General features: G+C 37.2%; 1 long non-coding RNA gene across 1 annotated transcript in view; it reads right to left on the bottom strand.

The window, feature by feature from the left end:
- Positions 1-20,910, bottom strand: part of LOC149500470 (uncharacterized) — a 62,226-nt gene extending 41,316 nt beyond the window's left edge. The window contains exon 1 of the long non-coding RNA XR_016324866.1: positions 20,540-20,910. This is a non-coding gene — a long non-coding RNA (uncharacterized LOC149500470). The remainder of the gene's footprint in view (positions 1-20,539) is intronic.
- Between the last annotated feature and the right edge of the window lie 3,912 nt (positions 20,911-24,822).

A 24,822-nucleotide genomic window follows, 5' to 3' on the forward strand; every position in this document is an offset into this window, starting at 1 on the left:
CATAGACATCACACGTTGAGACATGAGGTCGAAGTTTCATTAACAAAGTAATGCAAACAAATATTATTTAATCCCATCTGATTTTCCCGGAAATCGATAAGCATAATTTGCACCTAAAAATCTATTGATTCTGGTTTCTTTTTTATTCTGGCAACACAGGAATCGTCCTCGTAATAATTACAGAGTGTGTCCGCACAGTAATTTTCCGCTTTTGCATATTATCATAATGCGATAACAGAGGACACCCGGCGGCGATCGCGACGATGATCATTTCTTTTTAAATGTAAACAAACAAGATATACAATTGTCTCTTTAAAATAAAATTATGAAGGAAGTTTAGTATATACTTGTAATTGTTTAGATGTGTGCGTGAACGAATAGAAAACTGTAACGAAAAATAAAAGTCAAAAGTCTATGGACATTGCTTATTTCTTTACTTAACGTCAAAATGATAAGTAAAACACCAATGAATTGAATATTTAATTATACGATTATAGCCCACTGATCTTCTCAGTGGGCCGCTTTTCCGATCTGGTGATAGATTCCGCAAAGCCCTGCTCTTGTTAGGGTCAGTGTTAGCAAGTTCGTCAGGTTTGAGCCCCAGTGAGCTCACCTACTCACCCGGTAACGCTGATATAGCCTCTCAAAGCTATCAGCGTAGATAGGAAAAAATAATTATATATAAATATATACATTATAAGAATTAATTAATTCGGATGGTAGATTGGCTGAGCCCCTAGGCATTGTTAATTTCCATGAGCGATTTTGACTACTTAGCAGTAGACGGGATAAATAAATAAATAAATTAAACCAGTACAACTAACGAAGTTTCGAGAAATTTTTAACTTTTATAAGCTCCGAACGGCTAAAGCTAAAGCTGTCAAAATCGAATCACAAAATTATCTAAAATATTGTCTTGGAAGTTACAATACATAATTTGTACATTTTATAATTATGAATGTAGTGTGTTCACGTTTGGCAGTTTGTAAAAAATGTCTTTGCCTATCTCTATTTTAATGACATAGACAACATTTGCATTTCAACTTTAGTTGGTACGATGACGTACCGTAGCCTAGAAAAAAAAACACGATCAAAATTACACGTCAGTCTAAAGTCGAATATTTCAATGAAGCCTATTTGAAAATGTCATTACCGTCATAAGGTCGAGTTCACACGCGCGGCGACATCGCGACACCGGCGCCAATTAATCAGCGTCAACGTCGCTTGTCGGCTGTCGCCCTAAATTGCTTTATTGTCGCTCATTGTCGCTATAAATTGCTTGCAAGCGGACAATTTAGCGGAAAATATCGGTTCTTCGTTGATGTTTAAAGTTTTAGTTAGTGTTGCTTTATTTTGAACCCTTTTTATAAGTTACTTTGTAGATCAGGTTTAAATGTGTAATAACGGTGGCTTATTGACTGTTTAATATCTGTGAAAGTGCACAAATATGGGAAAATGAAACAAAGCCGCTGGACGCAACTTCTCGGGATCCTCCAAAAAGTCCAATGAAAAAATCATAGTAAATGACCACCATTTTACTAAGATTATAATATTTCATCCCATATCATCTCATTTCATTTAATTTCATCCTAGTTGATTAATGTCTCAAATTAATCATTTTCATTGCATTTCACTCCATATTATCATTTTTCGTAAAAATAAGAATATAAATTACAATAAGACATGACTTGAAGGTCTTAGTTACCAGGTCATAAAATCACTTAAAAAAAAATCATCCGTGTATTCTGTGAAACTGCTTAAAGTATTTTCGACCATTACACAGGCAAAGGAAACGTATCCCATTCATCCATATTTTTTCCATTTCAAGCTATGTTTGTTGTATGAAGACTAAATTGGAAGTAATGAAATTAAGTGAAATTTATTATGGAATTAAATGAAAAGAATTCAACGGTCTTTTTGGAATATTTCTAAAATCCGAGAGGATCTTAACGTTACATTTTACAACATTAGTGTAATTTGACTTACCGGTTAATGAGCGACTATCATACGTAAATCTAAAGAAACATTAATAGAATAAAACTAATGCTATTAATAAAATAAAACTTGTTAATACTAATATAATTGAATTCTATAGTAATAATTAGGTGCTGTGATTAAAAATTACTTGTTTGAAAAAGTTTTTCCTGTCAAATGATGAGATACCCACAAATCAGGCATAAAAAAATATGAGTTACAAATACACATTTATGAAATGATATTTTCACGGCTAAGTCTTTTCCCCGGTACGTTTTCACGTATCGAACACATAAATGTGAACAACAATAAAAAATGTAATCACAAGCCACAGATTGAAAGGTACAATTAAAAGTCGGCGGCCATTTTGTATTCCGGTCGATCGCACTTCCAAACATTACTTCGTCGATGGCCCCTCGTTTTAGAATTGATTGGAGCAAATAAAAAGTACAGGAACGTGCGAGCGAAACTGCGAGCTCATTACGCTGTTTTTGGGGCCGCGCTGGCGACCGCGTCTATAACGTGCTCACAACTAAACAGTCCACCTATACCTACCTATCTACCTCAAAAGATTTTAATTTATTTTAAATTTTTGATTTGACATTATTTTTGACACATTATTTTTGATTTGACAATTGACACATATACATTTTCTATTAGACAACCCTGTTACGTTTTTTGGTGTTGCCAAATATCGAATAACTTTTTTATTTTTTTCGATGTAATTATGTGGAGTGTTAGCAAAAACAGTCCATATTAGGTTTTAAGTTAGAAGTTTTTTAAAGTTGATGCCATTTTAATTGTAGGTAAGATGACGCACTTAATGTTAAGGATAAGGCGGCCGTGACATTGTTCGAATGTTAGGCCTAAACGTGTCTTATTGGATCTTCCCGAACAATTCTCTGAGCGTTCCAAGAACTAGTCACCGTTCTGGTCTAAATAATTAAATGCAACGAAGAGTGTCCAACCTCCAAGCGACGTCTAACCTCACCGACAGACGCAACACGCTGAGTTTCTCGCCGGATCTTCTCAGCGGGTCGCGATTCTAATTCGATGGTAGATTGAGCGAAGCACTGCTCTTGCTAGGGCAGATGTTAGTAAAGTATCTCAAGCTGAGCCCTGTGAGCCCGCTACCAGTGACGATGGAATAATCCTCCGAGGTTTCAAGCGATTAGATTGTTGTTAATTGTTAAGATGTGTTCAGAAATGTTATGCATAGTTTATTAAAATTTGATAAAATGCTTTTTTTTTCCTATTTATGCTGATAGCCTTGTGAGGCTATATCAGCTACGTCCTAACGTGTAGGTGAGCTCACGGGGCTCAAATCAGAGTGTTGCTAACACTGGCCCTAGCAAGAGCAGTGCTTCGCAGAATCTACCACCGGATCGGATACGCGACCCGCTGAGAAGATCCGGCGAGAAACTCAGTGGGCTGTATCTGTGGGCTAATTCGCTCGTCGAGCCCTTCGTCACAAGTGATGGGTTCGACGAGGATGGTGACCGGATAAAATGCGATTACCTATATGCGACACAAGTATACTAAAACTAGTTACTTATTTATTGGTGATAAGGCGTCTTGTGAGCCCAAGCGGATAGAAACCACCAGCTCGTCTATTTTTGCGGCGAAGCAGTCAGATCTCCGGTTCTAAGGGCGAAACAGTCGTTATACTATACAACTGAGATTTTTTCCTCGTGTTTCAGGATGCCATGATCCATGTTGTGATGTCTATCCGGTACCCACTTAAAGCGACCTGGTTCGCCCGAGCAGAAAACCATTTTAAGACTTAAAACATTTCTGTTCTGCAATTTAAAATCGCAATAAATCAATCAGATAAACTTCTAATCGATACGTGTAAGCGTTTTGATGTGAAGATAAGGAACAATTTCCTCGAACACATCGATAGCGCCGGGTCACGATATACTGGACGACGTTCGCTGACAGTTGCGGGAATATGACGTCATAATACACGGAATACGTACTTTTAACGAATCGTGAAATAAAAGAAGCGTAAAGTCATTTAGATTGTCAAATTGAAATCTCATCCTTAAAAAAATTTGTAAATCTAGCTATGTAGTTAGCTATCCGCTATTTATGTCTTTATCTGTTTGCTTGAAGAATAGGTATCTGCTCTTCATCATCCAAGAACGACCTTCGCGACGACATTACAGTGTTTTTCATTAACCAGCTTTAAAAATATTATATTACTAACGACCCGCCCTCGCTTCGCTTTGGAAACATTAAATTTTATTATTGATAGCTGAGTCCCGCGGGGCGAAGCTAGTCTAAAAAAGTAGCCTAAGTTACTCCTTATATCATCAGCTACCTATCAGTGAAAGTCCCGTCAAAATCGATCCAGCCGTTCCAGAGATTAGCCGGAACAAACAGACAGACAGACAAAAATTGTAAAAAATGTTATTTTGGTGTATGTACCGTATATATATTCATATGCATGTAGTAAAAAGAGGCTATTTCAATATTAGAAACAGACACTCCAATTTTATTTATATTATGTATAGATACAGAAAGGCTTAAAATAAAGCTAATTCACGGTAGAAAATCATTAGCACCAGTATAAGTACATTTGAATGAGTTTTATTCGATTTTTATTTATTATCATTGTAAAAGGTAGGCACATAACTATCGTACACATTTAAAAGCTAAGCCCCACATAATCCACGCACATGGCAACATTACGCAGCTGTCAGATTTGTTCACAGCGATTTAAAAAACGAACGCACAATGTCCGCTGCTACACTTATTACAATCACACAATACCATCATACTTGGAGCTATGCTGAAAACATCAGCCAATCCAGTTAGAGGTCTTATGATACTGGACTTAACAAATATAACCGATTTAAGTAGATCTCTTTGAAGTATCAAACTCAGTTGCGGTAGAGGTCGATCGTTTTTGGAACTTAAAACCCGCGGGCGGCTGATGACCGCGCCATGATTTATGGCCGGAGTACATTCGAGTACATTTACATTTGTAAATGTGATCTCTGTAATTATGCGCGTTGTGTCGGCCGCGGGCGGTGTGGCCGTGTAAGAAGGATATACTCCCGTGTTACGAGTTGTCAGACTAATCAATTGAATATTACCATAACTTTGGTTTGTTAGGTAGTTTTAAAAATCGACTTTTTTTTTAATCATTATTACATAATGATCGAGTGTAAGCGTTTAGGTGTAAAAATCTGACTTCCCAAGAATATTTAATTTCAGTTTCACGTCCTCACACCTTTGCCCCTCGGGGTAGACAGGAAACACTTAATTCAGTGAAATATTAATACGCCCGAAACGACTAGTAATTATACATATTTCATTGAGTGATATTTTCAACAAACTTACTTACTTAGTAGTGTTTATATTAACCTAATGATGATTTTTCAGAACGCTCAATAATTTCTTTTAGAACAGTAGGTATTAGATAATACACAATTCGAGTCTACAAAAGATGGTTCAATAAAAATCAAATTTATAGTTCATTTTACATATTTGCTAACATTCATATTTATTAACGAAACAAACAAAAAACGGAAAAATTGCTGCTTATTTTGAAAGGAAACCTCTTCGCGTCTTCTTCTAAGCGAAGAACGAACCAGAATTGTAAACATTTATAATAGATTACTATAAAATCACACACGAACGCACGCACACACACAATAAAAAACCTTTGTATATCTTAAAATATAATTGTTAATAGACATATGCTTTAACAAAAATCGACTTCAAATAGAAAAAATAAGATATTAAAAATATATATATAAATATATACACTAAAAACAATAGGTAATCATCGAAATCGGTTGGCATGATATTGAGTTATTCATCTATTTGTCGCGCAAGTACTTAATGCAATTTTAAGACTTATATGGTTTTCTCGTGGATACCACTATCAGACGTGACTAAATTGAAATAGGACCACACGGAAAGCGTCAGCTTTCTAATAAATAAAAAAATCATCAAAATCGTTTCACCCAGTCAAAAGTTATGAGGTAACAAACATAAAAAAACACATACAGTTGAATTAAGAACCCCCATTTTTTTTTGAAGTCGGTTAAAAAACAATCTAGCCCTTATAATAATGGACCAATATTATTTCGGTACCTACTTACACCAGTACAATTTACAATTCGTGAAGTTATTTACATACATAGACGGGATCTAGGTAATGGCTATATGCTGATTTGGAGTCACAGACAACGTCGAAAGACTAAATTAATAAAATAAAACTATTCATAGGACATTGTTGTTCGCGTTCCCGCCAAAAAATTAGACCGACTATTTTTCCCTGAGAATCGACGTATTCGTAATCAAAATACGAAGGATTTGTTTGGAAAACGTTCCAAACTTAAAAATATTATTGTTTTTCTTCGTCGTGCTCCAATTTCAAAAAAAGAATGTTATTCGTTTATTATTCGCGGAGGCGATGAATGAACCGTGACATTTGAAAATTCGGATGCGTTCACACTGGCGCGTGTGACTATCGAAGATGTTCTTTTAATGACATAAGTAAAAAAAATCGAACTCATTTTATAAAATCCGATGGACCAAACAACTGAATAATATTTGTATTGACATGTAAATAAAAATATATTTAAGTACCTGTCTTTTTAAAAAGTCTCACGTAATTTTCGTAAAACTTCATAAATAAATTTCACCACTGTTCTTTCCGTTTTTTTAGAAAATGCCTACCTGGTACTAGTGTGGTATTTATATCTGCCTAATCAACTCTTTGTATATATTATTTAAAGGGCCTATAACAATCGAATTTACAATTTCGTTTTACGACCTCTTGCAGTAAACACCTACTGATATATCACACGCGTCAACGAAAGAGCCGCGTCAGCGTCAGCCGTGTGAACGCGCTCCAGTGTTATCAGCGCTTGAAAAAAAAACTAGAACAATAAAATCGTCAATAGTCCCGTGTTGCCAGCACACAAGGGGATAGTGTTGTTGCCGTAATATTAATGCATCTAACGGATCCCATTGTGTTGTTTAGGGGACGTATCATTTAATTCGTCATCGCGCTATTGATATGAATAGGTTAATGTTTTTTTTGGAGCACAAAAAGGATTAATACGTGAAGGATGTTTCGGGCATCCTGTTCTTTTTTTAAACGAGGGAAATGAATGTTTTTTCGAGACGTTTTTTTTTGTACTTTAGCACCGTTGTTTGTTTGAATTAAGAATTGAAACGGTCGGTAACTGCCTTTTTAATACAAAAAAACATATTTACTTCAAAATTACTATAATAGCGCTTTACATAGGAAGCAGTTAGGTAGGTAGCTAAGATCTACAGGACTAAGTTTTTTTGATTAATATAAGATTTTATCTCCTGTCGTATTTACTTCGGGCAAGGGCTTAAGGGGGCAAATGAGAAGCCCGCTTCAGTGACTGATGTTGTCGCGATTGAAAGGAAATATGCTTAGTAAGAATACTGGAAAACGCCAGCGAGCTTTAGCAGACTCAGTTGTATAATAGTGTTAAGATTGTATCTTTCTAATAATAACTCTAATCACTGTACTGTTAACCTTATGCTTAGTTTAGTTCTCATCATATCTATAGAAGAATATAGGTATAAAATTCCGATATGATCTTCTAGCCTTTTCGTATTAATTTACAGGTTAATTAATATATATAAAAAAAATACATATATATGTAAAAGATGTTGTAAATAAACATAAATTCCTTAATCGATTTCGAAGTAGCGCTGTCGGATCTCGACACTAATGCGTTTCAATATTAGTCTATTTGTGAACGAATACAAAATATTATGAGTAGATACCTACAGTATTTAAAAAAAGTCGAAAAATGAACACAAGAAACGCAATGTGAACTGCTTAACTAGTATTTTAAAAAAAACATAGGTATTCAAATTTCGAACATCTGTAAATGTTCTCGTCCCGCCACAGTCGCGTTATGACAGAGGGTCAACAATACGTTATTAACAATAAGCAGATGCGCCGTGAGGCCACCTGAGCGGAACACGCGCGTGTACTCTAAATCATGTTTACTTCTACCGATACATTCATAAAAAATCGATACTGATTCGGTATTGTTCGAAATATGAATGAGAGGCCAGATGTACCTAAGTCATTTTGTATTACGTCGGTCAGTATTTTGTTACTGTGGCTCACGTCACATTACCATTCAAATTTGGTACGTTACATTCGAATTTCATAATTTGAATTTATTAGAGCTAAAGCGTGTAAACCTTGAACTTGTTTTTTTTAAAAAACGTATTCCCTTTGCCGCGCTTAAAATACGTCTCGATACTCGGAAATCACAGGTCTGATTATTCGATATATCACATGCGATTGATAAGCCATTAAACGTTGGTAATAAATTCAACAAATTACTGCTCAGCGGTGGATGGCTAATGCGTTTAGTTCCGGGCGGGGCTGCGGCGCGTCGCCACCGTCGCGACCTAGACTCGAACAAATCGAACTTTATCGATCCGTTTTATGCTTTTAATCCTGGCTCGTGGCCGTACGTTACACGGGATGCTTTTGCCGCTTATTTAAATCCAATACCTAGAATTAGCTCGTAAGAAGTCGCTAGATTTTCTTTATTTTACTAACCTATTTTAAGTATGTTTTAGGACTTTTTGGACGAACCCGAGAAGCCACATCCAGCGACTTTATTCTTCTTCTTCCAGTGCCTCTTCAATCCTGAAGGTTAGCCGTTAGCTTCCTGTATTTCTGTCAGCAGCCAGCCGGAACAGCTGTTCGACGGAGACAATACCGGTCCACTCCCGGATATTCCGGAGCCATGACTTTTTCTTCGCCCAGCACGTCTCTTTCCGTCCACTTTGCCCATCATTATCAACTGCAGCAGCATGTATCGATCGTTCCTGAGCACGTGGCCGAGATATTCTATCTTGCGCTTTTTGATAGAAGGCAACATTTTCCGGGACATATGAACGCACTGAAGCACGGCTTCGTCGACGAAATTTATAGTGAAGCGACTTTATAGCATCGATTAAATAACCATCAATTTTAACGAGAGTTTTTTCCATCCCATCTAATCTTGTTTCATTTTAAAGTCGCAATCAATTTCCTCTCAATTCACTTCAAGTCTTTTATTATACCTATAACAAAATATGTAACTATGTATTTAACAACTGAAGACTTTTGTAAAGTTGACACTGGCAACAATGGTAATTGGCCAATTGCATTCTTAAAAGACAAAGAAGAAGTAATCACTAAAATAAGAAGAAAATGCCTAATTGGTTGATGTTTTAATTATTCTTTTCGAATGTTTTTTACTTACTGTTCTTACAACATAAACACCATTATTTTTTCTATTGTTTTCTCAATTTTCAATTTTCTTAAGTGGTAATTAAACACGAATGTAAATACTATTCAATCTATTTTTTAAAACCACTTAAATTGGCAAACACACGATCCTCTCGATATTAAGCGGATTGATGCCAAAAGGTATTGACATTGACATGCCATCGAAATCTAAATATCATTGAGTTACAGTCACCTGTCTTCATAATAAACAACAAAATAAGCTGTTCCTATCGAAACAAGCTAATGACGTGTAGATAGATACTCATCATCATGTAGAAGATATGGATTAGGAATCGAGCCTTTGAAACCGGGCGAATGAACAAAAAATAAAAAATAAAACTGGAAAAACATGTACATATTGAATCTAATAAAATATTATTTATATATAAATTTAATATTATTATTTTATTACATAACGGTGTAACGAAATGCCGACCCGTCCGAACGATTTCGAGAATCGGACAAAACAACTCTATCGCGCTCAACAATAAGGATCGGATTCCCTTAATCGAAGTCAAAATGAAAAACGCAATTAGTTGTGACATAAAGCTATAGAGTTTTTATTTACAACGTTCGCTTAAAACAGAAGCCTTTTAATTGAATCGTATTAACAATATGTTCAAGTACCCGACTATTTTTATTAATAAAATAGTGAAGGTTTTTTAAAGACCATAAATATAAAGATATATGCAATTGTACATTTAGTGGCGCTTTTGTCGTTCAGAACGTGAATGCTGCAACCTACCTTGAGGCATGTAGTCGCAGCCTCAATTGTGTTGTGTGATAGCTGTCCTACTCTTCAAATACGTGACTGCTTCGCGGACGAAATAGGCGGAATGGTGGCGCCTATCCGTGCGGGTTTACAATACACCCTCCTACCTATACCTATGCTATGCCGTCAGACCACAGCCTTAATTTGATGCGAAGATCGATGCGACGAGTCGGGAGACTATCGTAATAGAAATGTTATCAAATGTTAAGAAAACTGTTTTCATAGGAACTGTAAGAATAATTTAAGGCACTCTCCATATTCACCGAACTATGATATATCACGTAACCATGATATATCGTATCATACCGTAAGTACTATTACCTAATAAATCACTGTTCTAATTAAAAAAGGGGACGGTAGCCTGATATGTCAATGGAATTGTGACCTTAAAGTTGAGTGTCAAGGTGGATTGTATCACGTTACCAATAAAATCAGTTCATCGGTGACTGAACCCGTGATAAGAAACTAGTCGCTTTCCTCCTCAAATAATAACTCACCGATAGATAATCTTCTGTAGGTAATAGATACGTTAAAAGTCCAGAGCAGTTTTTATTTTTTATTTTTGTTCAAGGCACTTTTTTCCAGATGGCTCATCGCTGGGGAGACAGGGTGTCACGATCAATACTGCCGCTACCCGCGCCGCGCCCGACGACATCCCCGCACGCGTCCCGCCGAGCGAAATTAGGACAAATGCGGGAAAGCATTGTTTTAAGCACTAAGAACACCTTTACGTATTGCGTAATAACAATCGGATGGTTTCTTAGTATTTAACTTACCTAGCAACTTTTTGTGTCAATAGTGAAACAACAAGTCTATATATACCTACCTGTTACTGAATTTTATTCTGTTGAATAATCCGTATTCCCAACTCTAGAGTAGTTCGAAATTCAAATTTGCTAATAAAAAATCGTAAAGCTGCTGATTTAAATTTAGAATGTTCTTGAAATAAAATGTTTCTTTGGTGATTTATCTATTAGGACCGAGTGTCAGTACATAGTAGACGCTACCTGTTGATGCTTATCAGTGTAAGAAAGAATGTTTAAATTTGAACATCGAAGTGCACGCCTATCGTGTGACAAAATAGACCAATCAGAGATGTCGCGCTACCGCCCGCGACAATTCCGACCAATGGCAGGCGTCGCGCACGTCCAATGACATCGGGTGACAACAGGACAAGTTCCGAGTTCAACGCCCGCATTCTTAGAACACTGAGATTATGGTATTCTAAGCCTTACCATGATGAAAATAAGATTGATAACACTTTATATTTTGTTGAACATAAAAAACAGCTATTTTAGAATTAAATATCATTTGTTTTTTTAAAATTCGATTCTATTTTTAAAATTTACATTATCTATTAAGGCTGTGTTGTACTAGAAATGCTTCTAAAATTCAATTATTATTAGAAATGTTTTTTTTTGACATCAATGATGACGTCACGAACGTGATGTTTCAAAAAGTGTTTATTAAAAAAATACATACATACGTATGATTGTCTTTTGTTGATCAATAGGAGGAACGCATTGCAGATGATACGTGTCCCCTGCGGTTCCAGGTGCTCAACTACCACCTGCCTTTAAAAAGACGTGATGACGGACGTGACTCAGACGATTCTTGAAGGAATATATCTTCGTACGCGCTTAGAACATTCTCGAAATGGAATTATTGAGAAGGTTTGGAAGTTTTAAATTTGGAATTGGAATTGCTATGTTATACGGCCTAGCCTACTTTGAGAGATGAGGTTGAATTATATTAGAACAATGAATATTCTTATTAATATGATTGAGGTTTCGTCTTCACTGCTGGAGGTTAGTGACCACTTAAAACCATGCAGTGCTCCTAATAGACATAAAACTATTTATTGTGTAGGTGACATAGGTAGGCACTATAGCCTGATCTCGAACTTATTATATTGTTAGGTAGCACTAAGTGAAAAACACGTGTTTTAACACCTATTTAAACATTTATAGATAAAAATTTCGTTTATGTGCAGACAAAATAGATTTTTATTAGAGTAGTTCCGATATTAAACAATAGATGGCGTTGAATTTTGTCGTATTACATAAATTGCACTAACATTATTCGTAAAAGGAAATTGTTCTGTCGGTCAATGGGCTAAGATTTGTTTTAGTTTCAACTACTTTCTGGGACATCTGACGTTATGCCGCCACATTGAAACATGATAATATAGAAGATCCGTTTAGGTATTGGTGTTTTTGTGATTAATTGAAGGGTCGACTAGTTTGACAATGATTCAAAAAAATTACTTAGGCAATCAATTCTTTCTTCTCCAAAATAAAAAAATAAGTATACCGTATTCTCAACAACAGTCTATTGGACCTGATCATTGAATTTCTGTTTCACGAAAAACTAGGACGAAGTATTTCTCAAAATTAAAGGTAGCGGCATCTATCGGCGAATAGTAAAAGCTAGTGACAATAAATATAATTTAACGGTGCCCAGGTATCCAATTGTCCAACTCATTACTTGTATACCTACCTATATAATAATATATTTCGAAAATATTTTATTCAAATAGAATCGATTTCAAAAATACAAATTTACATTAAAATAGGTAGAGTCGAAACATTTATATAAGTATCTTCTTCTCTCATGTTTGTGAACCGGTATTTTATTTATTTATCTATTACCTAGTAGATATTAGATAAATAACAACAATATAATGTATTATTTTATTCACCATAAAAGAAAGTTTAGCCCAGTAAAACTATGGCACAAACTGAGTTGTATGAAAAGAGAAACAGTATTTAAAGCTATAGCTTCACCAGTTCTTATTGTTTCATATCTTTGAATATTCAAAATACCATATATGTGTCACCTGTATAACTTATTATAGCCTCTTTGAGATATCTGTCGTAAATCATGTAGAGGTTACATATAGGTATCCAGATCCAGGATCCAGATACTCTGGATATCTGGTCATCGATAAGGACTTGATGCGAACGCCAAGAGACCGAAAAGAATGGAGTACAATTCAAGAGACCTACACATAGCAGGGTGGACACGTGTTGAAGGAGAATAGATAATATGGAGTGGGCTTTACTGTTATTAATCTTTTTTTTAATTGCTTATATGGGTGGACGAGCTCACAAGAAGTTCTACCACCAGTCGTTGCGCAAATTATAATTTTGCGGGTTTGATTTTTATTACATCTCGTGGGTCTGCTTCCTGTGGGACATTTGCCTTCTATCCTGCCCATCACAACCAGCTATTCAAGAATGTGGCACTCCTTTCGAGCGATGAGTTCAAAGAATTCCAGTAGGTACTCTACGAAGGCACCTTGTAGAAAGACGAATTTTAATATTTAGTTCTTTTAGGATTAACACATTGGTGCTAAAGGCAGTCCATGGAATCTGCAGCAATTACTTATATCTTCACACCCTAAAATGATTAGTAGAGTCTGAATCTCGATTCACATAAAAAAAATCGATTCCAAATTAAAATAACCAAAATGCCTCCAACTGTCGCGCCACTCCAGAAAGTGATTTCATGCAAAATTATCGATTTTATTTTCATCGGCTTATTCCTCGAGTCTCGTGACGATTCAAGGTCAACGCAAAATCGTCCCACGGCGTGACAACATAAAGTCCTTTTGGATTATCCGAGCGCAGATTTCTCAGGTTTGGTTTGTGCAAATGAATTTGAGCCTTGCTACTTGGTGATAAGCGTATTCGGTTTTCGTAGGGCTTAAAGCGATTCGCAATGTCATCGTTCGAAAACAGTTTGACGGAAATCGGAGTGGGATACAAAAGCTTTTTTTTTCTCCATATTATTTCTAAACGACATATTGTGTTAAAAAAAAACCTTCCCAATCGTTTCTTTCTGATGTTTTTAATTAAAAGGTATTTCAAAAAAAAAAAAATGTAGGTAAGTATTTAAAAACGGCAAAAAAGGTGTTGATCCCGTGAAAAATGATGCGTCAATATGAACAAGCATATATAGTCCGTATTGAAGGTATTGTTTAATTCGAATGTAAGAATAAGTGACAATTGTTTCTCTGCATAGGACAAGGATAATTGGAGGGCAGGCGGTCATGCGGTCGATCTCCAGCACAGACCTGGTCGAAAGTTCCAGAGACGTTGAGGACCGCACCATACGGAGGCACATCGCGGAGGCTGCTTTGGCTGATAAAAATGCAGCATCATCTTTTTTTTTCCTACCTTAGTTGATAGCCTTGAGAGGCTATTTCAGCGTAACCTTAACTAGTAGGTGAGCTCACGGGGCTCAAACCTGACGACGTTGCTAACACGAAACCTAGCAAGAGTCGTGCTTCGCAGAATCTACCACCAGATCGGAAACGCGACCCACTGAGAAGATCCGGCGAGAAACTCAGTGGGCTAAGAGTCATCAACCACGAGCACTCTGTCAAGAGTTAATCACTAAGAACGGAGTTTTATGAATGCTTCTTCTTCTAACCTTCCTATCATGCTGCTTTGGTATGAGTTCCACGACCATTCGCTCTTCTGAAGTTAGCCCTCCTTGGTTATGCTATCGTTGGCATAAGACGGTAGTCAAAAAAAATCCCTTTGCCGCCATGTACGGGAATTACTAGATCGGTCCGATTCTATAGTTACTTAAGCTAAAGTTCGGGATATGGAACAATCAACTATACTCTTAATGTATTGCCAGAGCAACCAGATTTACATATGATCCACCTCATGGTAAGTAGTTACGTTCGCTCATGATCGTGAGCAATGCAAATTGAACAAAAAAAAACACTTTTCACTTAATATTTGACAATTCAAAGGTCGCAGTATTTGTGTATAGTCTATGGCAGTTTTATATAGTCTATGGTATTAGCGTCACCCACAGACTACATCTATATCTTATGACTTCAGTTTTTTCAATAGAATTTTATATAAAAATATCATATCAACGAGTCTTTGATAAAATAACCGAGCCCAACAAAGGAGAGGTGAGTCGCAAGGCATGCGAGCACTCATCAGACGCCATGACGCGTCAAGATCCCGCTTTTTGTGACACACGGATGACAATGACACTGTCACTATACGATCCGAAGCAATTATGTTTTAATGACGTTGATTGGAGGCGGCGAGTCAAAGCAGGCACTTTAGAAGGCCGCGGGTTTGATGTGTGATTTTTTTTTTTTTTTTGGACATGCGCAGGTAAACGGATCCGGTTTCCTCTAGTTACTGTCGCTATTGACTCATTATCTGTTTATGGTAGTAGCATCTTCCTAGTTTTCCAATTTTGAAGTCGTTATCGGGTCACGTCGATACTATAACGCAAATGATACCGTCCATATTCAGATATAAGGTCGAAATCTCAATTGCGTTGTAATAACGAGCATCCCTCTCTTCTTCAGTTTAAAGATATAGATAATTATTACACAACATAAATAAGCTCATTCTCAATCCGGCTTTGGAATGAGCGTCCCTCTACAATTTTTTCCGCTATGAGATGGCCTTCTTCAAACGAGGCTTGTGCTGAAATCTACGAGCGACGGTAACCACTCACCTAATATAGAAAATATGCTATCTTATTGAACCACATACTAAATCCAATAAGCGTAAATAATTATAATAATATATGTTTGTCTCTTTCTAGTGTCGCTTTTTCGTTTCATCGTTTCACTGGTGGCAGGACCTATTGTGAGTCCGCACGGGTAGGTACCAGCACCCAGCCTATTTCTGCCGTGAAGTAGTAATGCATTTCAGTTTGAAGGGTGGGGTAGCCGTTGTAACTATACTGAGACCTTAGAACTTATATCTCAAGGTGGATGGCGCATTTACATTGTAGATGTCTATGGGCTCCAATAACCACTTAACACCAGGTGGGCTGCGAGCTCGTCCACCCATCTAAGCAATAAAAAAAATAAAAAACATCGAATTTTCACTTCAAACAACGATGAAACACTAAAATCAAATTTGTTCGGTACCTTCCGGCAACGAATTAATAACAATCTGTATTACTTTTGCAATTAACATGCACAATTAAAAATGTCGGTTCAATTTCGTATTGATTTGATTCAATGTAATTTCACTCGCAGCGTCGACTGGTAGGTACATATGTTCATAAAACAAACAAAACTTTAAGTCAAGCCGATTCCGAGTGATAGCTTCGCAGACGGCCAACCGAAGGATTACCACCCAGGCCGTCCCCGACACCGTGAAAGCCAAGATGTCATTCCGTCATGCATCTTTAAAAGATTAACTTTGTCATTTAATTTCGAACCCGCTTCGTCAATTACGACTAAGGTAAATTACTAGAGCTTTAGAAGCTGCCTACGTGAATATTAATATGTTGATATTGGAAGGGGAAGTTGATATGGGACGTTGTTGATACTGGTGGTGGGACCTCTTGTGAGTCCGCGCGGGTAGGTACCACCACCCTGCCTATTTCTTACGTGAAGCAGTAATGCGTTTCGGCTTGAAGGGTGGAGCAGCCGTTGTGACTATACTTGAGACCTTAGAACTTATATCTCAAGGTGGGTGGCGTTTACGTTGTAGATGACTATGGGCTCCAGTAACCACTTAACACCAGGTGGGCTGTGAGCTCGTCCACCCATCTAAGCAATAAAAAATAAATAAAGTGGGAGGTCGGCATCTGCGATGCTCTGGCGGTGATGGTCAACACAAAAAGCCTCAAATCGATGCATGTAGTCAATGAGAATAGGAGCGAGGATACGAAAACGTCTTTATTTGAAGTCGTCGTGGCCTAAAGGATAAGACGCCCGGTGCATTCGTATCTAGAGATGCACCGGTGTTCAAAGCCCGCACAAGACGTCCTACCACCAGTGAGGTTTTTTGATTACTGGGACGAATGCCCCCACCCAGTGCTAAGTGGTTACCGACGTGAATCTTGCAACCGTCTAGTATTCTAGTATCCTGTTTTTCAAACATCTCTTCAATCCTGCGCTCCACTCTTCTGCGCGGCTCTGAATATAGCCAATGTACGGGGTCTTAAATTAGCCATAGCATGAGTATCAGATAACGGACCCTCCTCCCGGTAGCGACGCGGACGCGCTTGTCAACTGTCACCGCATATTAAAAGCTTTTAACGTCTTCTCGAGCTTTTTACGGTGTCGAGTGACGGAAACTTTTAAACGCTGTTTGTATAAATTTGCCGATGTTATTGGTCGAGAAATAAATAAATAAATATATTCTTTTTATCTGTTAATTAAGGGCATAGGAGTTTTTTTTACTATAACTAAAAAAAATGGTCTTCTTAATTTTTGTAGATACGGCCCGTCTAGTGTTAAGTGGTTACCAGAGCAAATAGACATCACGGCTTGACAATAGGTACATGCTAAATTAAATAGAGCACCCTGTATCTCAATGTAAGTATGTACATTGTATTTCACGTTTTAACTTAGTAGGCAGCCGTCATCTACGGTGTCACTAAGATACCAACACCAACGTGTCTCGTCTCAAGCCCTTCAAAAATACCTTTTCGAATTCTTCCGATAGTAATTACCTGATTTGCGGCATAAATCTAGAAGCAACCGATATACCACAGTCTAGATTTACATTAGTTTAATTAAATAGAGCTGTAAAACTATATTAAAAGAATGGAGAGTATTTTTTTTATTTTTTATTTTATTTTTTATTGCTTAGATGGGTGGACAACCTGACAGCCCACCTGGTGCTAAGTGGTTACTGGAGCCCATAGACATCTACAACGTAAATGCGCCACCCTTTAAACGGCTCCACCCTTCAATCCGAAATGCAGTACTGCTTTACATTACTGACTCACAAGACGTCCTACCACCAGTAAATACCACCACCACTCACTACCAGATAGGCCGAATGCTCGTCTGCCTATAAGGCAATAAAAAAAATTGGTCAAGCATTTCGTCACCAGACTTAACGCTAATAGAAGAATATCATTGAAGTAAGGTACGAAGAGCAAAGGTTTGGCCGGCGCCCATGTCCCGCTGGCGGCTGGTACACCCCTGCTGAGACGACGCACTATACAGGATGTTGTATTTGTTAATACGTTTTTATTAGTTTCAGACGTATGTATGTTAGTATGTAACGGATATTCAATATTTAAAAAAAATTGATAAAATTGAAATTTAACTAAATAATAGTTATATTATAACTAAATAATAAGTAATAAATAATAGTTAAAAAAAACTAAAAAAATACGCTTTTATAGAAAATCCAACTAAAAAATAGAAAATTTATTAATGAAAATTTTATTGTAAAAAAAGCATGGGGTGCATGGTATCAGTAGATATAAATATTTTATGAACAGATATGAGTAGAAGGGTTATTTTTATAGTATCCTGAAAAGCAACCCACGCTTTTTTACAATAAAATATTTTTTTTCTTACACTATTTTTAATACATATATATTAAAATTTATTTTCTATTTTTTATTCAGTTAGTGTGTCGCGGCACACAATTAATTATATTTATGAGTAGCTGCCTAAACATGACTTAAACTTTTTTGCACTACCTAACAAAGTAATATTATATTTTGAATCGAAAACCACACCCTGTATATCCGATTACATTTAAGAGTTCCATAATTTCATATTTCGTTGGCAACATTTGCCGTTTTTGTCGTTGATGAAGAAATACCCATTGTTTGGGGGCTTATAGTGATTGGTCACGGGTGACACGGACCTCGGGGTATCCGATAATCGATTCACATTACAATCGACACACTCGAAATCGATTATCTGTGTTTTTGGCGGCGGCTTTGTTGCTTTTTGTATTGAAATTTATATATAGTTCATGGCTATTTAATTTAGAGTTTAATTACCGAGAATGTGTATTAAATTATTTAGTGAACTCTTTATTGAGTTATCTCACACTTTTGTTGTTGTCCTAATTTTAGTAAAATACAGTAAAAGCATCTTATTCGCGAAGTATAATATGTTCCGTAAATATACCGCTAATACAGAAACCGTGAATATGGGTAAGCTCTCTTAATGGTGCTAGAACCTCTTGTGAGTCCGCACGGGTAAGTACCACCACCCTGCCTGTTTCTGCCGTGAAGCAGTAACGCGTTTCGGTTTGAAGGGTGGGGCAGCCGTTGTAACTATACTGAGACCTTAGAACTCATATCTCAAGGTAGGTGGCGGCATTTACGTCGTAGATGTCTATGGGCTCCGGTAACCACTTAACATCAGGTGGGCTGTGAGTTCGTCCACCCATCTAAGCAATAAAAAATAATAAAAAAGAAAAAAAAGCTTATGTACCGATTAGAGCCGTAAATAAAGAAATCTTTAATCGCGAACATAGGAATGGGATTGCATCTTTTTAATCCGCTAATAGTGAAAACGCGAATGAGATTTTACTGTACTTTGATTTTCGTTCATTGGATTCGTTGCCAGAATTTTGAATAAATCATCGAGTGTTCTCGGTTAAAACAAAACAATAATGGTGATTGTGTGTTGTCCGGAAATTTTCTAATTTTCTGCGGCGTCCGACGTCTGAACGGCGCTCGGAAGTGAAAAACAAAACGTAACCCGAACCACGCCCGCTCGATATGATGCGCGGTCGCATACTGTTCCCACGTTTGTGTATTGTGGCCATAAATTTCGAGATATTCCGGCCAAACCTTAATAATTGTAGTAGTCATGAGCGTAGTACCAGTAATCTAATTCTATACATAGCCTCCTATGAATTACGTGAAAGTATTTTAAGACGTAATGTCGAAATCTTAATTCGATTTTACAAAGGCTGGTCCACTTTTTTTTTCCTACCTATGCTGATAGCCTTGACGTGTGAGTGAGTTCACAGGGCTGTAGCGGGAGTATTGCTAACACTGGCCCTAGCAAGAGCAGTGCATCGCAGAATCTACCACCGGATCGGAAACGCGACCCACTGAGAAGATAAGGTGAGAAACTCAGTGGGCTGGTAGTCCACGTTGATCGGAATGCATATTTACTTTGCGATAAAAATTGGTGGGTTTTTTTTCTATTTTGCAAATTTTTTGAAAACTCGCTGTTCAAGAAACCACGGGACATTACAGACCTCCGGCCACCAGTAATCCTCTCAATCATAAAAAAATTAAAAAAAGGTATACTATGGCCTGCGAGCTGAAATGATGGTCACCCGAGCAGGAAGCCGAAATAACGCGATGGGCGTCACTGAGACTCCACCGAAGATTACGAGACTCGCTTTGCTCGGTTTATTCGAATTTAACGACTTTTTGACATTAGCAAGTCTGTCCGCCCTTTTAATAATGAGTACGATATTTCAAATACAACTAATAATTATGTGCTGCCAAATTTTATGATTGTTTTGAAGTAACATAGAAACATCGTTTTTTTTAAAACAAATTATAATGTAGGAACATATTTAAGCCCACCATTTTACTAAGAGGCTATTATATTTCATCCCACTTGATTCGATTTATTTTCATTATATTTCACTTTTCGTGCAACCACAAGGTGGCTTCATAATTAATTGCGAAAGATTTGCCTGTACGCGCTACTTTCCCTTTGCTTGAATAATGGACAAAACAAAACAATAATATAAAATAAAGACCGTGACATTAAAAAAAAAAAAGTGTGTGTGTCCGCTCCGACGCACGACTGGAGTTTACTGGATATAAAAAATTAAACGAAACAATACGAGAAATAGTTCTATATTACGACAACACGATACACTACAGATTATTAACAAATTAACGAGACACAAAACAAACGACTAACAAATATATGAAAATACAATAATGAGAGAAACGCGCGATCAGTACGAGGCTTTGTGGCGGACTGCCGGCGCAGCAGCCCGGCGCGCATTTCGTGTGACATGCGCATAACGCATTTCGTGTGACATGCTAGTACGATTTTGGTCCCCATAATTTTCATACCCCGGGCCTATATATGTAAATCGATTCTAAAGGAGTAAACTCCAAAAAAATTAAAAAAATCGAATCGCAAAAGTCGACACAAGGCGCGCTCGAGACGTCGATCATCGCTCGGATTTATATTTTAAATATGGAACACTTACCGGAGCGGACGTGAAACATTGATTCCTCTAATACATCGTTATCAAGTGCCTCTATATTTGGACGGATTGTCGTACTGCAGTCGAAGATATAAATATAATGGAAGAGTTGTTAACTATAATTATTTTAAATAGATATTTAAGAGACTCTAAGACTTTCAAGTCACGGTCTAAATGCCGTTGTCCATAAGAGGTAGAAGGCTATTCCCTTTTTTTTCCACCTATTTGTTGGTAGCATAAGAGGCTATTCCAACTTCGCACAGACCGGTAGGTGACCACACGGGCTCAACCTGCGAGAATTGCTAACACTAGCTCTAATAAGAGCAGTGCTTCGCAGAATCTACTACCGGACCGAAATCGCAACCCACTAAGAAAATCCGACGAGAAACTCAATGGTCATGATGATCAAACACTTTAGAGATTTTTGGTTTAAACGACTCAACAGGCGACATTTATCTTTGTATGTATGTAATTAAAGCTCCATTTTATTTGGTATCTTAATTTTAGTCCGCTCAAATAGCTGTAGAAGTAATTTTGTTATGATATTATTTTCCGAATTTTAAATTTTGAAATGGTTCTTCTGGAAAGACTCGGAAAATGTTGCTTAAAAGAAATAAGCCTTTCACCTATCGATATGTCAAGTCGAGACGAATAGTGTGTTTCGTGTATCGCTAACAAACAAACCAAAGATTTCATATCTAGTATTACTTTAATTCGGGCGATGTCGGTGCGAGTGTGGCTGCTCGCGCGTATATTTATTTATTTTCACCGAAATAGCCGGTGCGGTCGGCGGTCCGTCGCGCCGTGAGCAATTCCACTGGAATCCGAACGTTTGCTTTATGTCTTGATGTAGTTAGTCTCTTTTATTTTTATTGCATAGCCTGATGAATTAGCTCAATGATCACCTGCTATTAAGGTAACCCGGCTAACTTGAGACATTAAATTACAGATAGAACATACATATATATTGAAGTTGCCTTGGCCTAAAGGATAAGACGCCTGGTACTCGAGCGATGCGGCTGTGTCAATGTTCGAATCCCGCAGGCGAGTACCAATTTTTGTAACGAAATATGTACTTAGCAATTGTTGACGATTGACTTCCACGGTGAAGGAATAACATCGTGTGATAAAAATTAAACCCGTAAAATTATAATTTGCGTAATTACTGATGCTAGGACGTCTTGTGAGTCCGCATGGGTAGGTACCATGGTCTTACCTGTTTTTGTCGCGAAGCAGTAATACTGTGATGCAGCTGTCATAAGAAAAATTTGAGATGAAAGCCTCGTGTCTGTAGACCCCGGTGACCACTTAAAGCCAAGTAGGACGTGAGTTCAACCCTTTAGTATTTAACAAAAACTAATAAAACCAGAATGCTGTTAATAATCTACCAACTCATAATAAAAACAGACATATCTATTTCACACAATCTAAATATTTTGAAAGCACATCTAATACTACGACGAAAGCTCCCTGTACTTGGATATAGGTCAAATACGACTTCCGTGGATAACACAAAGCTGGTCTAAAAGCTAAATCGACAGATTTAGTGTACTTTAATTCTGATACACGGCGAGGAGAGCTTTAAAGCTCCGTTTCGAAAAGCTTATCTTATACATGGCTTTTGCTTTTGCGTGTAATTCTAAGGTAACTAAAAGCTCATGTGAATTGAGTTATTGTTATTAAGCTTCGATGTAAACATGGTTGCATATATTTTTAAAACTTTCGCCTAGTAAGTACAGCTTATACCAGTTTCATATTTCGACTTTCAATACTATTTCTCTGTACTCCAGTTTTTCAGTTAGAATATTATAGAATACTAGCCGTACTCGCACGCTTCGCTGGGCATTTAAAATTAACATTATTATTTATTGTTATTATTATTAGGGAGTCCAACACTCATATAAATATTAGCCTATCCATTAAGTACATGTATTTTCTACATGGATACCAAGTTTGAAGTCAATCGGATGCATGGTTCAGTAGTTATAACGAAACATCCGTAAAAATCACTGTAGATTTATAGATTAATACAGATTTTTCCCTTATTTCAATTATTGAGTTTTTTCAAACGTATTTGTGGTGACGGGCTTATATCTCCGAACAATCGGCGCTCTGTACTCTGAGGGTTCTGTCAGAGTTGCATACTAAAAGACCTTTTAATTTTCACAATATCAAGCGTTTTTTTGCCTTCCTATTGCTAGTAACTTCGAGGGATTATGCTAGATGCAACGGACGTGCAGATGAGCTCACGGGACTCAGTCTAGGAGACTCCTACACTAGCCCGAGCAAGAGCAGTGCTCACTGAATCTACAACTGGATCGGAATCGCGACCCACTCAGAAGAACCGGCGAGAAACTCAATGGGCTGTGCCTGTGAGGTAATTTTCATGACGAATCCTTCGCTGCAATCAACGGATGCGGTGAGAACGGTGACCGGTGTTTGGAATGCCTAAAAATACCGATATTGGATGTCCTCAAATTAGAGCCCTTAAGGCTCACCTAATCGCTCGGTGGTTCTAGCATGACCCCTTTGTTTGGGCTTGGTTCTTTTGTATTTATATTTTTGAGCGCAATCGATATGATACTTGGTAGTAGATAATTTTGTTAGGAACTCACCGAAAGTCTGTGTCTTTGTAGTTATAATATTTGTAGCACTATCTTCATGGAGTGGCCACTCCTGTCTTCTTTCTTTGTATCTTGATGAAAAGCTTTCAGTTTTTTAAGTACTTAATTAGCTGCACTCAATATTCACTACCTTTTCGCGATCGCACAATTTTGATGCGCACGATTCAAACTCGAATTTAAAAGTCTCATTGATATAGGAGGGGAAAGGGGCGGGACTATATCGATGCGCTCTCAGTTACGTTCAAAAACATCAATGCTAATTATCCATTGCAGATAGCGTAAACACTCTTAATGGCGATAGTTTTTCTTTTGGTCAGGTCGATCGGGTTACGCGCTTCGAAAACCTGACGCATGATACAGTCATTGGTCATCCGAGCATCGAGTGCCTATCTCGTTGAGATAGGACCTTGTGGTACCTAAAAGCACCGTTAATGGATCGAGAGGATCCGTGATGACGTGTGTATTATTCGAATGAACGACAATCGTGCTTTTATTGCAAAGTTTTTGAAAATGTTGTCATCGCGATTCAGGTTGTGGCCAAATTTTTTAAGTATAATCATAGGTGTTCAACAGTTCTGTCATCGTTGGTGTATAAAAACATAATAATTAATGGATCTCTCGGAATACCATAACCGAATTATACAAAACTATTTTCACCCAAAAATATTACAATAATAACTTATAATTTAATGCCCTTAGGTCCCGCCCAACGTCGGGACAAACAAACGGCTGACGCAAAATGTACATGTCTACAATTTTTTTTCGTGCCGCCCAACAAAACTTAATATATCCTATGCCCTCGGAATAAAGTTCAAAATTGTATTTTAATTAGAAACAAGAACATATCAGTAAATTAGTTTTTAGTTTTTTTTTTTTAAATAGAATATGCCTTTGAGAAATTTTCTCATAATTAAGGCTTTTGCTTCGATGTCACGTTGAAAAGCTATTCATATTGTTTTAGACAATATAATAGTTGGTTTTATTAATTTACGAATACGAGAATATTTTTTATGATAAGTATTTACTATACATTGCTGGATGCCAAAGTTGTAATTTATACATACATTACGGCAGGTAAGCAACAAAGAGGCAGCGGCTTGGCTCTGCTCCTGGCATTGCTGAAGTCCATGGGCGACGGTAACCACTCACTATCACGTGGGCCGAGTATGCTCGTTTACCTACAAGGGCAATAAAAAATGATAA

The sequence above is a fragment of the Bombyx mandarina genome, chromosome 21 (genome assembly GCF_030267445.1).
Source record: "Bombyx mandarina strain Sakado chromosome 21, ASM3026744v2".
Classification (NCBI taxonomy): domain Eukaryota; kingdom Metazoa; phylum Arthropoda; class Insecta; order Lepidoptera; family Bombycidae; genus Bombyx; species Bombyx mandarina.